The 20,317-nt window shown below is 37.0% G+C and overlaps 1 long non-coding RNA gene across 1 annotated transcript; it reads right to left on the bottom strand.

Moving 5' to 3' along the window:
• Positions 1-465: 465 nt before the first annotated feature.
• LOC131539151 (uncharacterized) lies at positions 466-5,768 on the bottom strand. The gene is made up of 4 exons (XR_009270789.1): positions 3,213-5,768; positions 3,044-3,116; positions 2,388-2,472; positions 466-633 (listed from the first exon to the last, which is right to left on the bottom strand). It is a non-coding gene; the product is annotated as an uncharacterized LOC131539151 (long non-coding RNA).
• Between the last annotated feature and the right edge of the window lie 14,549 nt (positions 5,769-20,317).

The following is a 20,317-nucleotide window of genomic DNA, read 5'->3' as shown; positions in this document are numbered from 1 at the left end:
GTCATGTTAGAATAGAAAAGGGTCCTGTCCAAACTGTTGCTTTAAAATTAGAAGCACACAATTCCATAGAATATCATTATGTGCTTAAACATTAAGATTTGTACTCATGGAAATTGCTAAAGTAGTCAAACCTGTTCATTAGAAGGGGGTGACCCAATGCTTTTGGAAATATAGTGTATATATATATGAAGAGTTCAGATGCAAAAGCCTCTAAGTGCCATCTAAAATGAGCATTTTGATCAGGCTCCTATGTTTAGGTTCAGTTATTTTACTCTAATGGCAATATATAGGTCATTTTCTATGCAATTAAAATGAAATAACTGAACATAAATATAGGAGCTTGAGAAAAATGCTCATTTTAGAAGAAAATTTCAGATGACATTTAGAGGCTTTTGCATCTGAACTCTTCATATATATATATATATATATATATATATATATATATATGATAGAGTTTTCATTATATCTAAAAATCAGGTAATATTTCCATGCACCTAACTCTAAAGAGAACACATAATATGCTAGTAGACAGCAGTCCTTGTGAGTGAGAAGTCTGGTGTGGAGGGTGGATCTGGAGCTGAATTCTGTCCAGGTTGTCACAACGTCTCTTGATTTTCTGTCTTCACAAAAAGCCTGAAACACAAGTCAAATATTAACAATAATTGTTATGAATGTAATGTGAAGCTTTTACATTCACAACGATTGATCTTGGTGGTGAAGTGTGCAGAAAATTCTGCCGGACTGAAATTTAGTCTTTGGTGAACAGTTTTCAAGAGTGCAAATAAGATTTTAAGTTTTAACACTAGAACCGCCACAGCGTAAATTTGACCTGTGGCTGTTTTTCAAATGTACATAACAGATTTTCAACAAAACATTCAAGTCTTCCAGTCATTGGCTTTTACTAAAATTATGTAATTTACAATCCAATGTTGTTAAAAATTATTTAGATAAACCAGATTAAAAAAACAGAGCTTTTAGACCTATAAGCACCGCACGGATCAAATTTACCCGCTATATAATGCATGTATTTTCACGCTGTCATTTTCTTGACGCTTGTGTTTTAACATCATACATTTCTAGGCAATGCCTTTCACTCACCGATTTAGCGGTTATCAGTTTCAAAAATAATGTCAAAATGACTAAAATAATGTGATTTATGGAAGGTTGGTATTAGAAACACTAAATGCCATGAGTGATGGAGAGTCTGATGGCAAGTTATGCGTCCTGGGTCGGCTCAGCATCTGACGGCTCATCTGACAGTGATCCAGACTTCATATTTAGATGTTTTAGCCTAACGTTACTCATAATTGGTCAAACTTTGGTTTTATTATTTAATTTTTGTCTTGCCATATCGTTTATTGTCTGCTACTGTGTTGCTATTTATTCTAGTCTGGCTATTTCCTGAAGAAAAAAAATCTATTACATCTATGATGTAATGAATAAAACATTTTTTTTTGATTACCCGAAGTTTATTGGCGGTGTTCTATTATTCAAATTATTAATGATATAACTAAACAAATTAATAATTGGGCCTAGGTGAAGCTGTGCGCTTGAATTTGTCATAGCAACTTCCTATGCAGTGTGGTCAATTATTATTGCTCATTATTGTCTATTGGCTATTTTAGTAATTTAAATAACGTGGGTTATCCTAATATATTGATTAATGACATTGTATTATAATATTACACCACCCAAATATTTACTACCTTCTAATTTTCGTAGTCAGTGCAGGCTTTTTTTTTAGCTTACTGACCTTTATGGATTAGTGTAGGCTGCATTAAAAAGTCTTGAACATAAGACAACAGGGTAAAAACATAGCTGACGACTAGACATAATCATTTCATGACTCTAGACACTTCTTTGTGAAGACAGTGGCATAATACAGTGAAATAATATGTTCTTGAGCCATATAAAAACAGTTGCCATGTGTGTGGGTAAAATTTACCCGCTGGCGCTTTAAGGTATACAGCGACCTCTGGCAGTTCTAGAGTTAAGCACCTTTCAGGCTTGTGTGAGGTTTCCACAAGCAACAAAGTCTACTTGAACAAACACTCTAGTACATTTAAAGTCTAGAAAATCAAACTTATAATTCCCACTTTCACCATCGATCTGGCAGATGACCATTACAGACTGTTTCACTTTGAAGTGAGGCACAGTCACGGTACTTGGTTCTGTCTTACCATTATTAATTTTAATTTCCAAGCACTTTTTTTATTATCATCTGTGTCTCGTTTTGAATTATGTTGTACCTCTCTGGTTGTAGTGTCCTCATGCAGTGTTAAACGAGATGGCCTTGTAAGACATACAGGACTCCAAAAATATTTTACATTTATTTGATATATTTTTTAACATCTGATAAACTTTTGAATGTTTGAGGTTTTACTTACTAGTCAGATGGTTCATAGTGTCTTGGAGATGTTCTTCGACAAGAGGTCCCCTCCAACTCTGCTGCACGGCCATCAGCATGGAAGACTATAGGAACATAAACAATCTGTCACAGAGCCAGCAATAGTATACAATGTCAGGTTTATTAGAAATAAACTACGGCAGGGGTGAAATGCAGAAATGAGAGAGAATAATGTACAGAACATACAAAAAAATCTTAAGAAACGAAGATGTACGTTTTTAGGTTTTAAAGATGCATGATAATATAGGTGAAATATATTGGGAAAAATGCATATGAAGTTATTTAATAAGCTTTCTCAGATCATCTGTGTTTCCAATATCTCTATCAGCAGCATTAGAGGGATTTTTCTGACACTCCTAAAATCACAGTACAATTTTTATCAATATTTGTCTACAATGAAAGATAAAAATGTGTTTGAAATAACGTTAGCTTCAGCCCATTTTAGTTCATGTAACTTTAAGTTGATTAACAGTACAGTGCATACTTTTAGGTTAAATTAATTAGCTTATTTCAATTCATCCATTAACAAATTGCCAGCAAAACATTTACAAAGCTATAAAAATCACTCATCTAGACATAATCTGTGATTAAAATCCCAAACTTTCATAAATAAGAGCTCAAATCTAGCTAGCTTACCTCTTATAGTTAGCCTCTGGTTAGCTCACGGTTGTGATGCTAACGGACTTTTTCCGATGACACTGAACCATTTCTGTAAAGTATTCAACAGAAGCGTGTCAATTACATGTAAGAAAGTGTCAGGAACAGTTGTATGTATTATTTGTGTAATTTTAGGGACTAAACTTACCTGAAAGCAGTAAAAACAACAGTGAGAGCAGGAGTTTTTTTGCTACTTGTCAGCTGAGTTGCCGCCCCGTTTCCATGGAAACTCCTTCCACTCCACCTCCCGCCTCGAATGTTCAACGCGCGCGCCCATCAAACAGATGAAAGTTAGGCAGCGTTTACATAAATAGTACCAGTATCTATAATATAATAATAGCTTTAATGGTAAACGTTTTTTATACAATAGTTATAATTCGGGACCGACCTAGCAGTTTTATTGCGCAGCAGCTCTCTCACTCACAGCGACCTCACTCAGAAAGACGGTCAGGATAACGGTCATATTTTCAAACTTAAAATGGCGCGCAGAGTTTCATTGGCCAGTTTCATGAATGACAGCCAGCTTAACCAATCATGATCAAAGCAAATAAGTTAAATAACCAATCGGAATTGTTTCAGTGTGGTAAGGAAGCGCAATGTGTTTAGTTTTATTGTTGTTAATAGTTATACCAGAAGGTTTCATGATAAAAATGTAAAATGATAATAACGATCTTAATAATAACTTAAAAGGCAGAAATTATTTATTCTGTTCATACATCAAGTGATTCACATACAGATCTTGTAAAAAAAGAAAAGAAAAAAAAAATCAAAGTTGATTTATAAGTGTTCTTATTACCCTTTTTCAACCATTTAGCATTAAACATTATTTCAACGTAGTTTCAACATTGAAACAACAACTGTCATTATTTCAACCATATTTCAACGTTGAAGGTTGGTCATGTACCGGTTGGTTTTCAACCGTTAAGCATTAAACATTGTTTCAACGTTGAAGGTCGGTCATGTGCCGGCTGGGTTTATACTGCTTGTTTATGGACAGTTTTTGCAATAAATACCCGTGACTGCACTTATATTTGCCTGTGTGTGTTTTATATTGTTCAGAAGTGGGTAAGTTTAGGGTAGGGGTGGGTTAGGTGCTCCATTGAAAGTATACATTTATATACAAATATAACTGCATCAGAGTCACTCTTTTTACGTGGTCCGATGCAGCGCTGGTGTTGAACCAGTGAATCCGTGCGTGGAGCACCGCGTCACTTCCGGTGTGTGGTACATTCCCTTTCCGTGAAGAATCTGTCATTGTAAATTTGTTTCGGGACTGGTAAAAGTGTTTTGCGTCTTGTTAATTTGTTTTCTAAAATGTAAATTTGTTTTGTCCTTGGTAAAAGTGTTTTTCCCATGTAATTGTGTTTTATGATAGGTAAAAATGTTTTCCAAAATGTAAATTTGTCTCGAGCTTCGTAAAAGTGTTTCACACTTTGTAATGTTGTTTTGCACTTCCCAGCCACCGTAGCTTTCAGATGATGTATAAATCTCAATTTAGAAAAATTGACCCTTATAAATGGTTTTGTAGTCCAGGGTCACATAAATTTAATGAACCTAAATTAAAAAAAATGTAGAAAATGTTTGACAGTCAGCTTAAAAACTTGTGACAAGTGCTGTGGAGCCTTTGGGGTGCAGCAGCTACTGACACAGAAATAAATGGGAGAAAAAGAAAAGGCATCACTCAATATCAGATAATGCATATGTCTGTACAAACTGAACAAATCCAAGATGCAGGATGACTGCTTGACTGATCACTTACAACAATCGGATGACAATCTGAAAAAAGAAAGAAAAAAGAATATATATTTTCATTATTGAAAATTATAATTTTACTTGAATGTGACTTTAATTTCTTCCCTGGTGTATACACATGCATACATGTTTTACTTTTATTGTAATTATTTGTTATTAAAAAGCAGAAATATTATTATTTTTACTATTATTATCTCATAATTGGACGCTCGGACGGAGTGAACGCTGGCGCGTACTGCTGCCGCTGCTCCTTGACGGCTTTAGTTTGTTTTGTTTATTTTAAATATTTGATTATTGTTGCTTTTTTGGTTGTTTTAACTATAAGGATCAAAGGACCGTTTTACCTTCAGCAGCTCAGTGATTCTTAACCTTCACCTGATAGATTAACCCGACACTACCTACCGTGGCCTCCGACAACGTCCCTTCTTCTCAGAGATTCCTTGGAGTTTGCATTCAACAATGCGGATCAGCCGACTTCTCATGTGGATTATATTTTATTTAATTTTTCATCCAGTGACATCGATTCTCCAATATACTGCAGCGGAACTCTTTTCACTGAGATTCCGTGTCATCGAACCACCACCGACCCTTCAATCTCACCAGGATATTATCTACTATCCTCGGCAGAAGTACATCCATCGTGGGTCACGACGGAATTATATCTACGATGACACCGGTCCAATACGATCGCTTTGGTCATCCACTCAGCGTCTGCCAAAGACGTCAATACGGACTGTTGATCACAGTGTATTGGCCAACATCTCCAGGACAACTAGCATCAAATGACCGATCTTACTTTTGGTTTATTCAATATTCGTTCCTTAACAAAAAAAGGACCTCTTATTTATGATCTCCTGAATGATAGTAAGTTTGACTTTCTTTGTCTTACTGAAACATGGCAACAATCTCATGATTTCTCGCAGCTTAATCAATCTGTCCCTCCTGGCTTTGTTTACACCTGTCAACCTCGTGCATCTGGCCGAGGTGGAGGACTTGCGATGCTTTATAATGAGAAGTGGAAAGTTTCTCCTATGAAAGTGCCTCTGTATGAATCATTTGAGTCCATTGTTTTGCAAATTAATGGGCCTGTCCCTACTGTTGTAGCCACAGTTTATCGTCCACCAAGGAGTAATACTAGTTTTTTAAATGATTTCTCTGTATTTTTAACTTTACTGAGTTCTACATCTCAAAATGTTATCATACTGGGTGATTTTAATATACACATGGACAATGTCAGTAACATTCTCACTAGGGATTTTATATCATGCCTTGATAGCTTTGGAATACAGCAATTCGTTGATTTTCCAACTCATTGTAAAGGCCATATTCTTGACCTTATTTGCTGTTCTGGTGTAATACCTTCTAACTGTCATGCTTCAGTCCTGCCCATATCAGATCATAAGTTAATATCATTCAGTGTTAACTTAATGGTTGAAAAAAACAATATGGGTCGTTCCATTTCATTTTGTAATATCAAGAACATTGATTTATCTGCTCTTTCTGATGGACTGGACAATTTCTTCAGGAGCAATGTTTTTTCTACTTTGGATGACTTGGTTTCCTATTATAACGAGGGATTGCATAGTGTGCTTGATACACTTGCACCTTTAAAAACTCGGTCTGTTTATTTTACCCATTCTGCACCTTGGTTTACACCAGAACTGAGACAGCTTAAAACTAAGGGGCGTCGCTTGGAACGTTTATACACTAAAACTGGACTTAATGTTCATAAAGATATGTACACAGATCATATGCTCTCTTATAAGAGTGCTCTTTTAACTGCTAAATCTGATTACTATTCGAATATAATTGGGATAGATGTAGGGAATACAAGGTCATTGTTTAATACAGTAAATACTATCCTACGTCCACCTAATACCCTTCCTTCTCATCTATACTCTAGTGATCTATGTGATAAATTAATGACCTTTTTTACTACTAAAATTGAAAATATTCATCAACAATTAACTCTCCAAAATAATGTGACATCTGATCTGTTGTACTTATCGTCCCACAATTCTCTTCTGTGTCTACTTAACAGTTTTGAACTTCCAACTATTGATGAAATATCAGGTCTTATCAAACAATCTAAGTCTTCCACTTGCCTGTTAGATCCACTCCCTACTGACCTGGTCAAAGCTTGTTTTTCTTCTCTATCTGATATAGTAACTGATATCATACACTCGTCTCTCACCTCTGGTGTGGTACCTTCATCTTTTAAGGTTGCTGTTATTACTCCAAGACTTAAGAAACCGGGAGCCGACCCTAATAATTTTTCCAACTTTCGTCCAATTTCCAATTGACCTTTTCTCTCAAAAATCCTGGAAAAAGTTGTTGCATCTCAGGTTCACTATCATCTTTTAAAAAGTAGTTTGTTCGACAAATTCCAGTCCGGTTTCCGCCCTTTGCATAGTACAGAGACGGCCATGGTTAAAGTTGTTAATGATCTGCTGATGTCAGCCGACTCTGGACTTTTAACTATACTTATTCTACTCGATTTAAGCGCAGCTTTTGATACAATTTCTCATGAAGTTCTCCTAGACAGACTCCACTCCATAGGTATTACTGGCGTCCCTCTTAGTTGGTTCAGATCCTATCTTTCTGGGCACAATCAGTTTATTCAACTTAAAAATTTCAAATCTTACATTTCACCTGTTACAACTGGTGTCCCTCAAGGCTCTGTTTTGGGCCCTGTTTTATTTATTATTTATCTACTACCCCTTGGTCACATTTTTAGGAAATATGGTATTAATTTTCATTGCTATGCTGACGACACCCAGCTTTATTTGTCCTCTAAACCAAATTCTACCCTTCTTTCTTCCTCTCTTTTAGGCTGCTTAGAAGAGATTAAATCCTGGTTTTCATGTAATTTTCTTAAGCTAAATACTGATAAAACAGAAGTTCTCCTTGTTGGTACAAAATCTAACCTATCAAAGTCCAATAATTTTTCTCTCTCTATTGATAACTCCATAATCTGCTCATCTACTCTAGTCTGGGTGTCGTCCTCGACAGTACTTTATCTTTTGGAAAGCATGTGAACAATATCACTCGGTCTGCATATTTTCATTTACGGAACATTAGTCGCCTTCGTTCATTCCTCACACCAAATTCAACATCTACTCTTGTACATGCTCTAGTTACCTCACGCATTGATTATTGGTAACTCCCTTCTTTTTGGGCTACCCCACAAACTTCTTCATAAGCTTCAATTGGTCCAGAATTCAGCTGCCCGTATAATTACTAGAACCTCTTCCACCGAGCATATCACTCCAGTTCTCTACTACCTTCACTGGCTACCTGTAAAATATCGCATAGAGTACAAGGTTTTATTACTCACTTTCAAAGCTCTTCATAGTTCTGCTCCACCTTATCTTGCTGATTTGCTTCATATTTACATTCCGAAACGTACTCTCAGATCTTCTTCATCTGTTTCCCTTGTTGTACCTTCTGTTCGTCTAGCCACTCTGGGGTCTAGGGCTTTCAGTTGTGCTGCTCCTAATCTCTGGAATTCTCTTCCACAATCTATTCGAGAAAGTGACTGCCTGACTACTTTTAAATCATGCCTTAAAACTTACCTGTTCAGATTAGCTTTTTCTGATAAATTTTAAATGATTTATTGTTATAATTGTTATTTGCTGTATTGCCGTCAGGATTTTGTGTTATGTTATCATTTTAATGTACGGTGTCCTTGGGTGCTTTGAAAGGCGCCTTTAAATAAAATGTATTATTATTATTATTATAAGTATAGGCTACATTGGCTTGTGTGAGTCTTCTGTCTCTCGCTCACTCTACCACACACGCTGAGAGAGAGAGAGAGAGCACGCGTTCAGTGTGCGTCAGTGTCGCTCGCTCTCACTCAGACAAATCTATGAGACAACACTGCTTAAATGTGAAAATATTATTAATAATAATTGTAAAATTGATATAAAGGCTATATTTTTTTTTAACTAACGTTACCTTGATCGACATGAATATGAAACGAAAGGAGGTTTTCTCAATTCTAGCAGATCTGCGCAAATGACGTCACACAGATATAACGGCATAAACGGTAATGAAGAGCGGGCCGTACATAATAAAAACGGAAAGATTAGTTTATGTGAACAGTAGGCTTATGGTACATTTAAATGACAGATCCGTCGATTTTATACTTATGTACACAAAAAATACTTTACCTCGTGAAAGCTCTCCCGTCAGGCGACGTCCGTCAGAGTCCGGCTGTGCGCGTCACGTGACGACCGCAGCTTATATAACCTCCGGTTCTTTCGCGGGCTTTGCACGTGAGGTGTCAAATAGTCAAAGTTACATTTATATCTATTTTATTGATTTATTTTTTTAATCATCTGAGATGTACATTTAAGTCATTACCTCTTGTTATATTTAATAAATAAATCAAATTAAAATTAAATAAATTACACACACACACACATACATATATTTGTGTGTGTGTGTATATATATATATATATATATATATATATATATATATATATATATATATATACACACACACACACACACACACACACACACAAGTGTTACAGTTATTAATAATATAGTTTAACTCACTGATTTCAGAAGATTTGCTGTGGGACTTTTATTTGGACATAATAAAATCACTATTATAACATCTGAAATCATATTTTGTAAAATTTTACCACTTACTGAGGTATCAGTTTTTGCAATAACACACAGTCAGAAAGTGTCAATTTAGATGAAGGGAACATTTTTAAATTATAAGCAAAGTTCATTTGAGGTCAGCCTAAAAATTAATAGAAATATTAATTAAAATAATAATAAAACTGAATAAATAACTTTGATAGGCAAAAGGTTTGACAACTCTAAAGTGTTTTGTTTAAAAATATATATATATATATTTGTAATTTTATTATTCAGCCTAAATTATTATTTGTGTGTGTACAAATTTAACCTCCACTGTGTGAACCAAATATTCACACAAGGAGTAAAACCTGAATTTTTGACAGTTTAGGACTGACACGTGGCCCACAGTCGGGCTGAATGTGGCTCAATGTGCCGTTTCTCAACCAGAATCGGGCCAGATCCAGAACCTAGCCAAATCTGGCAACCATTACTGGGCCGGACCTGGCTCACTTCTGGCAAGCCGCTTCCAGCACACAGCCGAGTGAGCCGACACTCAGCCGCATTCGGCCCGATTCCGCTGGCTACCTGGGTAACGGTGGAGTTGGACTGGCGAGCCGCCTGTTAACTGGAGCCTGTGAACATTACTGTTTTGAAAGAACACAGAAATTGAACTTGTACATCTTCAAATGGTAGGAGTAGAATTTCGTATCACACGTCTTATTTCGGCATAGACTTTAGAGACTGCAGATTTCATCGATTCCTGGACTGAATTCGTGAACTGATTTTTAAATTTTATTTAAATTTTATTTATTTACTTTTTCCTCAAAGAATCATTCTGAGTGTTCATCACAAGCATTGGACTCTTGATCAATTTTGAAGTGTTCAGACTGAATGTAATTTTGTTTTATTGGGTGTTTTTTTCAGAAGTTGTTTAAGGTTTATGGGTAAATGTTCAAACTGTTGAATAACTAATCTAAGATCAAATTTAAGAACAAAACAGTTAAGGAAGGGAAAATGTTGATTACATTCTTAATAATAAACAGCTTTAAAAATTTACTTGGTGAATTAGCTATCAACAAAGAAAAGAAAAAACAGAAGGGAAATATCAACTTACTTTGACGAGTGATATTACCATAAAACCTGTAAGGAAAGAAAAACAGTTCAAATCGTTACTACTGAATGTAAACTAAACTGAGGTCATTGTACACTGCATTTTTTTTTCTTTTCATTTCTGTGGTCCTCGTTAAAATATAATCTCTTCTTATTCTTACCTCAAACCCCGTGTCTGAGTTGTTCACTGCTGTCGCACCATCTCTCTCCTTGGACGAATCTAAACTGCTGAGCTTACTGGTCCATTGATAAAATAACTTGCAAAATATTCGGGTGTCACGGGTTACAATAACTTGATACATAAATGACTATATTCACATTGATTATACTTGATTAGTTTATATTTTGATTAATAAAACTCTTCTACAATAACAGTCAGACATAAACACTCAATAGTGCCTCAACAGTGCCACAGGCTGATCGCTTCCATGCCACACCTACTGATGCTGGATTCTGTGCTAAAGGAGCCCCGACCAAGTATTGAGTGCATAAATGAACATAATTTAAAGAACTTGAACTTTTCTGTTGTGCAAATCCTTTTTTTGATTGATCTTAGGAAATATTCTAATATTTTGAGATACTGGATTTTTGACTTTCATGAGCTGTAAGCTCTAATCATCAAAATTAAATGTTTTACTTTACATGTTATGAATCTAGAATATATGAAAGTTTCACTTTTTGAAGTAAGTTACAAAAAATAATGAACTGTTTCACGATATTCAAATTTTTTGAGATGCACCTGTATTGTTGTCTGTGAATGAGTGAACAGGATAATTTTCACATCATTTTGAAGCAAAAACTCTAGGCTACAAGATCCAATTCTCAAAAGTCTTGTGAACAAATGTTCTGTATGTGTTTTATGGCCTTATTCAAGTGATTGAAAAATTTTAGTTTTTCACTAACTGCGCATAAACATTGCTTTCTCAAAAACACAAACATGTACTTTCATGCTGATCACATATTAGTGTCAGGGCATGTCAAAACTTCTCCAGGCAACCAAAACACCCTCAGACCCCAGAGGGTTAAAAAATAAAATTAACATAATTGTTCTCAGGGCAGGGGCGCAACCAAATACTTGCTGAGGGGTATGCAAGATCAGTGTGGGCGCCCCCTGTATACTCTATCCCCTAACACTAAACACAAAATATTCTGTAAGTTAATAACCAAAGGCCCAGTAACTAGCTTGTGCATGGAAGGATGCTCATCAGGAGTGAAATTTTTTTTTGAAAGACGCTTAACTAAAAAATAAGCATTAGCAACTTTAACCTTGAAATGAAAACAAGGCTTCAGAAAACTAATTACAAAAACAACTATAACATCTTGAATATTTACTATTTGAGAATGGCGTGACCCGATGTTCTTCTGAGCAGATTTAGTCTCTCTTGACACACCTCACACCACAGGAAAATCTGATAAGATAATCTGTAGAACCATCAAAACAATCAGGACAATACCTAGGATTTTCGGAAGAGTACAATTCGGCCCAAAATTGCTGTATAACTTAATGTAGTCTTATTAGTTTTATTTAATTTTTCCTTTTTTATTCCAAATATTCCCTAACATGTTAAATATATCATCAAATATTCTGATTTTCAAATATGTGTAAGTAAATGCATTTTGCTGCTCTACAGATTATGTAGTTGATCTATAACGAGCGATGGGCATAGTAGCCTAATGTTAGAGTTACTATGCATAAAACCCTTCTTTTTACTTAAGTACCAGATATGGGTGTCATAATGTCATTTTTAAAAATATATATTTTTAATACGACTGACTTTGTATTTAATGTGAAATGAATCTCTTACTTACATCATACGCACTTTGTTGTTTCAGATGAGAGAATTCACCAGAGACCAGAATTCAGTCAGCGAGCGCGCACTGAACAAAACACGGCGTTTCAGCGATGACTCATCTGAACACCTGAACATCTGATTGGCCATTGCATTCATAAGCTCAACATAATCATGTGTGATTGGTTATAATGGGCAGCGCTGTAAAAACGCAACTGTCTCTGGCTCAGCACCAGCCAGCGAACGCAGATTTGAATTTAGCAGCTGGTGATGTGCTGCAATAGATACTCTAATCACACCAATGGAATTGTATCAAATATAAAAAATATTATTCAGCTATTTTTGTCTTTTGGAAGCTGCATTCAAAATCCATTTGGCTCAAAAATCTGTTTGAATGGGCATGACGCCTCTGCCCATCACATGTAGATGATGAGCACAGCATCTCGGTAGTGTAGTGAACAACAGTCAAACTGGCATTCCAAGGACCAGTTTATGGCAGGGCCCCTCTCTAACTGCCGGTGTGGAGGGAGATGTGCCCCACTGTGATTGGATGTTGGTAAAGGAACATAAAAATATGTTCAGAACCATCAGATAAGATGCCAAGACAACTGCCAGACACCTCTAACAGGACAGGAAGGGAGACCTTCTGCATCCACGACCACCTAAGAGAGGACTTCTCATTGGACTATGGGTTGACCTTCACCGTCACACCCAATCCTAAGGTTTAGGAAATGACTACCATAAAAATTCCTCCAGATCTCTGGATGCAACAGCAGTGGCCGAAACAAAGAAAGGCCACACAGATCTATCCAAATCCATTCATACCCATGTTTGGAGACCTTAAATGGATGCAAACTGCAAGGGATTCACTTCATCCTCAGATGAAGTACAGTTTATGTTGATGGCCATTGACTGTTAACACAACAGTTCACGGAAGCAGGCCTATTAACATATTATGGTATGAATAATTGATAGTTCAACAGTTTACTATCATGTTTGGACTCTTTTTGCTCCTCATGATGCTGATAATAGTTTGAAAGAGGTTTGGTAAAGAAATATTGCATGGGTGAAATGTTAAAGACACCTTTTAACTTTGCACTCCACTGTATGCAAATGAGTTCCACACTAGGGCGGGCGACATCATGGCCACCTTGGACACAAGTGGCCAATCACATTCCTGGAACGGAGAGGCGCCAGATTCCAATCTCCTCCTCATCAAAAAGAGATAAAGGTACCTTCCCAAAAGACACTCCTTGTTCTGAGTCTGAGTCCTGTTACCGGGAAGGCAGCAACAGGAACACTCCCCGTTTCTGAGTCTTTAATCTAGAGAGACACTAACAGAAACACCAAGGTTCTGAGTCTCTGATACATCCAGAGATGTTCTGAGTCTCTGGCCTGACGAGGAAAGAGATTTCAAGACAGCTAAGGTTTAACTCAGCCCCTGAGCAAACCTTCCTTATCAGATTTGGCTACCCTTCAGTTGCAAAGGACCCAGCAGTGACGGACCCCGTCTGACTCTTGCCGCTCCGAAAGCAGCACAACCCAGTCCGCACAGGACCTCCGCAGTGGCAGACACTGCCTGAAACCCACGGCTCCTCAACGACGCAGCCAGGCTGCAAAGGACCACGCGAAGACCCATCTGACCCAGCTGCACGGTCCACGCTCTAAAGACCCTTTGTGGCACAACAGCAGTTCCGCATCCTCCAGGTCAGCGCATTGACAGCTACTGGAACGTAACTCTGTGCCCTCCCCACTGCACGCAGTCTGCATCACCAGTGGAAGATGTCTCTACCGCCGGACTGATTACCCGCCTGTGGAACGTAATTATAAACTTACCAAACCTCTTTCCTAAAGACCTTGGCTTAGTTTATACCTGCAGCCTATGTTTCTCTAACCTGTTTAGATAACATTTACTTGGGGTCAGCATTACGAATAATAGCTATATTATTTGTTCAGAGAAAATAAGCAGTTATTTATCATTAATTCCACCAGAGCCATTAAGTGGTTCCCATAAGCAACATTTCCATAGAAATCTATTCCATTGCTTCATTCAGCTCAACAGCATTGCATTCAACCATTCTGTGTTCATTCCATTTATTTGTTTCTGCGATTCATATTTAGTACCTTCCTTCATATTAATTTGTCTATTATTCTCTATTAGCAGTGCATATTCACTTATTGGTATCATCACTAGTTGTTGTATTTACTCTTGCATATCTATTGTTAATAAATTTCATTTATCTTATTACAATTGTGTCTTCTTTGTGTTGATGATCCAAGGCTCTACTAGCTAGCTAAATCACCAATCTTTCAGATAAATCAGCTGATCAGCTCCCTCCAATGTGTGCAATTCAAATTATTGAACAACTTGTGGGAAACACGCCCACATTGCCAAATTACCAGTCTTTGACTGGTGCACTAAACTAAGTGAGGTGGGAACTGGTCATCTGATATACTCATAACCGCACCTCGAGTGACGTGTGACCCAAAATCACAACGTCTTAGGTGACGTGAGTCTAACACACTAGAGTAGTAGGAGAGAAAAACCACACACAGAGCATGATGCCTGTGAGGGCAGTCGACATATGACAGATTTGACTGTGCAAAGCACTACCAAAAAAAGTTAATTGCATTCAAATAACCTGAGAGTAGGTTATGGCTTAATCACAGTGCTAAAAAAATGACAAATAATTCACATGTAATTGATCAGTCTCTGTTATCCTGTTCCCACTGTATTGGTGCTGGTTCTCGTGCCCGAGCTGGAATTGTGTTCAGTGGGGAACTGCTAACTTCAGATTGCCGCCCTGCATTTCTCTCATAGTTTCACTCAAAATATGCTGTGACTGCCTCCATAACATGCCCATAAACAAACAAAAAACAGCTCTGACCACATATTTTAACATCCGAAGTATTTATATTCTGTATCTTTATGAATAAAATTATTTAGGCATCAGGCCTTTCTATCATGCACTGAAAAAAATACTTTTTGAATTTACTCATATTTTTAAGGCAAGTGGTTATGCTAAATTAATTTATATTATTTTTAAACAAAAAAAATGTAGTTTAAATTAGTCAAAGTTTTTTTAGTTACATCTACTCAATGATATTGAGTAAATTCCAGTATATTTAAGTGAGTAGCTCCACCCTTATCTTATTAGGTTCATTTTACTTGAATGAATAGATTAGAGGTATACACAATTATTGCTCTAATGATTTAGTAAATTAGGTAATTTTAACCTAATTTACTAATCTAATATCTATAACAAAAGGTGCTGCAAAAGAGTGAGAGATGAGATTGTAAGTAATATGACTGTATTATGTCAAACGCAGTTGAGAACATCAATAACACAATTACCGCATTCATAAAACAAGCATGTGTCTGGTTATTATACAAGGACACAGTTACAAGTTTAAAATACTTTAAAAGTCCCACATAACCACAGTACATTGAGCATATTTAGCTCAAAAGGGAAATGTATATAAATAATTACAATGAATTATGATTAATTACAATTATTTATATCGGCTGACAGTAATAACTGTAGCAGAATTAAATTGCCATCAACTGATCTGTTCGTCCAGCGAACATTCAGTGTAAGTTCATATCAACTCTAAGAAAGGATATTTCCGTGGCCACAGAAAATACTTTCCTAAGTATTAATGCATTAGAGCATGTAGCGAGGGTCAAAATCGTAAAGAGACATTAATTTGCAAGGCAGAACCAGAAACTCATGTAATCTGTGCACACAACTTTCATTAACTAAACGCTAACACACATAACTAATCTTTTGGAGGGAAAGTTTACGACTCTCTGTCTCTGAACATGGTAATTTGCATATGTAATTCGCCTAGGCTTAATGCACAAACTACTAAAGATTCTTAGGACACTAATATGTTGCATAGGTATCAACATGTAATATTCACTCTCAATTAAATCATCCAAAGACGAATTGATAGAGACCAGACATGGTATGAGTGAGGTGATATTAACTAGTGTTCTATCGTAAGCATGCATAAAATGGTACACAATACACAAGAACATATATAAGAACATACATACACAATATACACAATGACCTGAAAGATGTGTGTTCATTCAAAGAAAGGTTTTTCTATGAATTAATTAGAGAAGAGTCCATTTTATGGGCATTATGTGTCTTTCCTAAGGGGAAATGAAGTGAGTGTTGCTCTGCCCGCATTCCTTTGAGCAATAAAACTAGTGTTATCTGATTGGTTGCCATGGAACCGGGGGCCTGGAGTCATTCACAGACATACTGGCACCCAGTATGTGTATTGGGTGAGGGGTCTGTGATTATTTGTTAATCTAATGACTAATTGATTTGTTAAATCAAATGAAAAATTGTGTGTCTGATTGGTCCAAATGCTACAACATTTTTAACAGTAATTTGTCATAAAGCATCTTTATAATGTAACAGCCAAAAGAAAGTGCAAACATTTTAAAGAACCAATAATACATCGGCCAAATAAATGTAATTTTAAACAACCTGGAATTACTACAAAAATCCATAGTGTCCAGGAAACAGGTTTACAGGTGTAAAAACAAAAATACTCTTGTGATGTTTTTCAGGCCTGTCAGGATGCCATCCTCTTGGAAGTCCTATACATTTTAATAAAAAAAGAAATTGTCATTAGACAGTTATTCCAACAAAGAACAGTTTCAAATTGAGAGTTTCCAATGTTTTCATTTGGCTCTGAACTAATGCTTTTGCTTTCAAAATTCATTTTAGTGAAGCAGGTATCTCTGAGTTCTCTCTTAGATCGGTTCCTTGAGCCAAGTAGGCCTGCCAGAAACAAAAAGCACATCCAAAAATGACGGGAGTAGCCTATTTTAAGCTCTTTCCACAGGAAAAAAAATAAAAATTAAAATGATTGCGGGGGCGCCCCCATGTCATACTAAGCGCGATAATACTCCCACACTACTCATAAACATTTGAAATGCGGCTTTTGGTCATATTTACTATTAATTGCCCAGCTCCCCTGTCATTGATCTAGCACCCCCTCAGCACCTGCGTTCAAAATTCTCTGGCGCCGCCCCTGATCCCTGTAGTGATTTAACAGAGAGAGAGAGAGGGGGGGAAATTATCTGAGGTGTTTTAAATACCTTTTATTTTTTGCTATGAAATTCATCTGACAGGTTTTATTTTTTCTTATGTCACTGCTGAACAATAACCAATGATTTATATTCTGTAACATTTTCCTATATTTTATAACAACAATTTTATGGGTTGTACTACATGCACTTATGCATTTAAGCCATCATGCAATGAAGAAAAATGTAATAGCATGTGTTGTTTACTATACTAACTTGATTGGGTTTAAAAAAAAAAAATAAATAAAGCATAAAATATATAATATAACACTGCTTTTATACTGCAATACAGTCTGTCAATTAGCACTGCATTATTAATTTAATTGTGAAAATACTCAGAGATGACTTGAAGAATACACATAGGCTATAGCATATATCGCTGCAATCGTGTGTGTAAATGTTTTAATGAGTCAAAACATTTCTGCTTTTTATTTAGCTAAGAAGGGATTTTCTGGGACGTCATAAGGTATCATCTCATCCATTTTGTACTTTCTTCACGAGAGTGCCCTGCAGCTTCGAGCATGAATGAAACAGACGTTATATTTTGAAAGTGTTCAGCACTTCATAATGCTTACATTTCCCCGTTTTAGATAAAAAACATCAGGTCATTCAAAGACTATCTTGTGTCTTTGAATATAATTGTAGAATTAGACACACCAGCTCATGAAAACCTCTACGTGAACACAAGACTTAAGTACGCCTAAACACGTTTACATTAAAAACTTTTATCCTAACCCATATATACATATTAGTGATGCGCGGATGGCGGTTACATCCGCGGGCGCTGCGGATGATCCGCGGGTCGGGTGGGTCGGGTAATACAAAAATACATTCTGATTAATTGCGGGTGGGTCGCGGGTGAATGACTTCAGTCATTAATGATGTAAATATTAACTACATTTCTCTAAAATACGAATGTGTTTTAAATGCATTTTTCATCAGGCAGACGCTAATTTGCACTCATTTAAAAAAAAATACGCGCGTGGCGGCAGGAGAGGGGGGTCCATTTCTTAAAGCAGAAATGGAGGCGAAACAGATCCGAGAGAAAATTAAAAAGGGAGAATTAAAAACAAAACAAAAGGAAGGAAAGAAAAGTGCCGTGTGGGAGCGTTTTAGCGAAGTGGTTAACGAGGATGAATCAAGTGCTGGGTATGTAATATGCAACGACTGTGAGGCACTGTATGTATATGAAAGCCACAAGACTGGTACCTCGAATATGGTACATCATGCGTGTGCTAAATCAAAAGGCCAGTCAAGTCAGACAAACACCTTAAGTTCTTACGTTCGTCGGGACAGCAAAAAAATACCACTGGAAGTTAAGTCTTGTCTCGTGGATGCATGCGTGGACCTGTGCTGCCTAGATATACGCCCCTTCGATGTTGTCTCTGGCAAAGGATTCCTCCAAGTAGCCCAAACACTAATAAATATCGGTGCCAAGTATGGTGCAGTTGACGCTGATGCTATCATACCCCATCGCCAAACTGTTTGTGACAGGACAAAGCAAAAGTCTGCCGCTGGTAAAGAAAAACTTTCAGAGGCCATCCAAAAAGTTTTGAAATACAGTGGGATTGCTGTTACCACAGATATGTGGACAGGCGAATTTAACAAGAGGGCATATACTGTTCTTACATGTCACTATATCGACGAGAAGTGGAATCTGGAAAGTCGCATTCTGGCAACAGTGGAATTTGACAGTCATCTAAAAAAGAAAAACAGCGAAAATATCCATGATCAAATAACCACTGTGTTAATGAGTTATGGAATAACAGCAGACAAAATTGTTTTTGTCAGTGACCAGGGCCCAAACATTAAGGCTGCACTTCGGACCTACTACTGGGTTCCGTGCTCCGCACACACGCTGAACACGGTGTTAAGACACACGTTCAGTGAGAGGAATGCACCAGAAGGGATCAAAGACGTGCTGGAAATGATAGATAAGTGCAAAAGCCTGGTGACATTTCTGAAGAGAACAGGTGCTGTTGCAAGTTTAGCGCACACTGTCATTCAAGAATGTGAAGTTCGATGGAACAGTAAAGTCGACATGATGGAATCTATACTAAAACAGTATAGTGACATCAGACAGCTCCTGGAAGACAAAGGCCAGCTGCATCGGATGGAGGGCATCTTTCAAGACCAGCTCATGCACTTGATTGAATTCCTCACTCTCTTCAAATTAGCCATTAACGAGCTTGAAGGAGAAAAATACCCAACAATTCACATGGTGTTACTCTGGTTTTTCAAACTTAAGAGACACTGTGAGCCCAAGTTTGGAGATCCATCATACATAGTCCTTCTCCGTGCTCGCGCATCCAGCCTGCTTGATGAGAAGATGCTCCTAACTTCCACACACAAGGTCGGCACTTTTCTCTGTCCCAGATTTAAATCACTGAAAATGTTGACTCCAGACGACAGACAGGAGATGAAGTGCGGGAGCTTATAAGTGAAGAATCCAGTGTCAGCCAGAACGCAGAAGGCACCTTTCTCTCCTCACCAGTGGCAGAACAAGGTAGTCAAAATTGTATTAAAAATTGTAAATAATAAATTAATTATTAAATTTTAAAATTATTTTCCAATAAATAAATGATAAAATCGATTAATTTTGTTATATTGTCCCGCATTACCCAAGCACGTAGACCACTGAAACTGTTTTGCGGTGTGCGCTAACGAGTTTAATATCCCTGTTGCAGCGGAACACGGCAGAAGCCATGGAGGCAAGAAGCAGAAGGTGGACTTCGCAGAATGGGAAGAAGAGACACCCAGAATGATGGATGAAGTGGAAGAGTACTGTTCTTCAAACTTCCAGTTAGATGAGTCCTCACAGGAAAATTTGCTTTTGTTCTGGGAGAAACAAGATCGCTTATTCCCACGACTGCAGCGCCTTGCTAGGAGAATC

The sequence above is a fragment of the Onychostoma macrolepis genome, chromosome 04 (genome assembly GCF_012432095.1).
Source record: "Onychostoma macrolepis isolate SWU-2019 chromosome 04, ASM1243209v1, whole genome shotgun sequence".
Classification (NCBI taxonomy): domain Eukaryota; kingdom Metazoa; phylum Chordata; class Actinopteri; order Cypriniformes; family Cyprinidae; genus Onychostoma; species Onychostoma macrolepis.
This window is presented reverse-complemented; position numbering and strand designations above follow the sequence as displayed.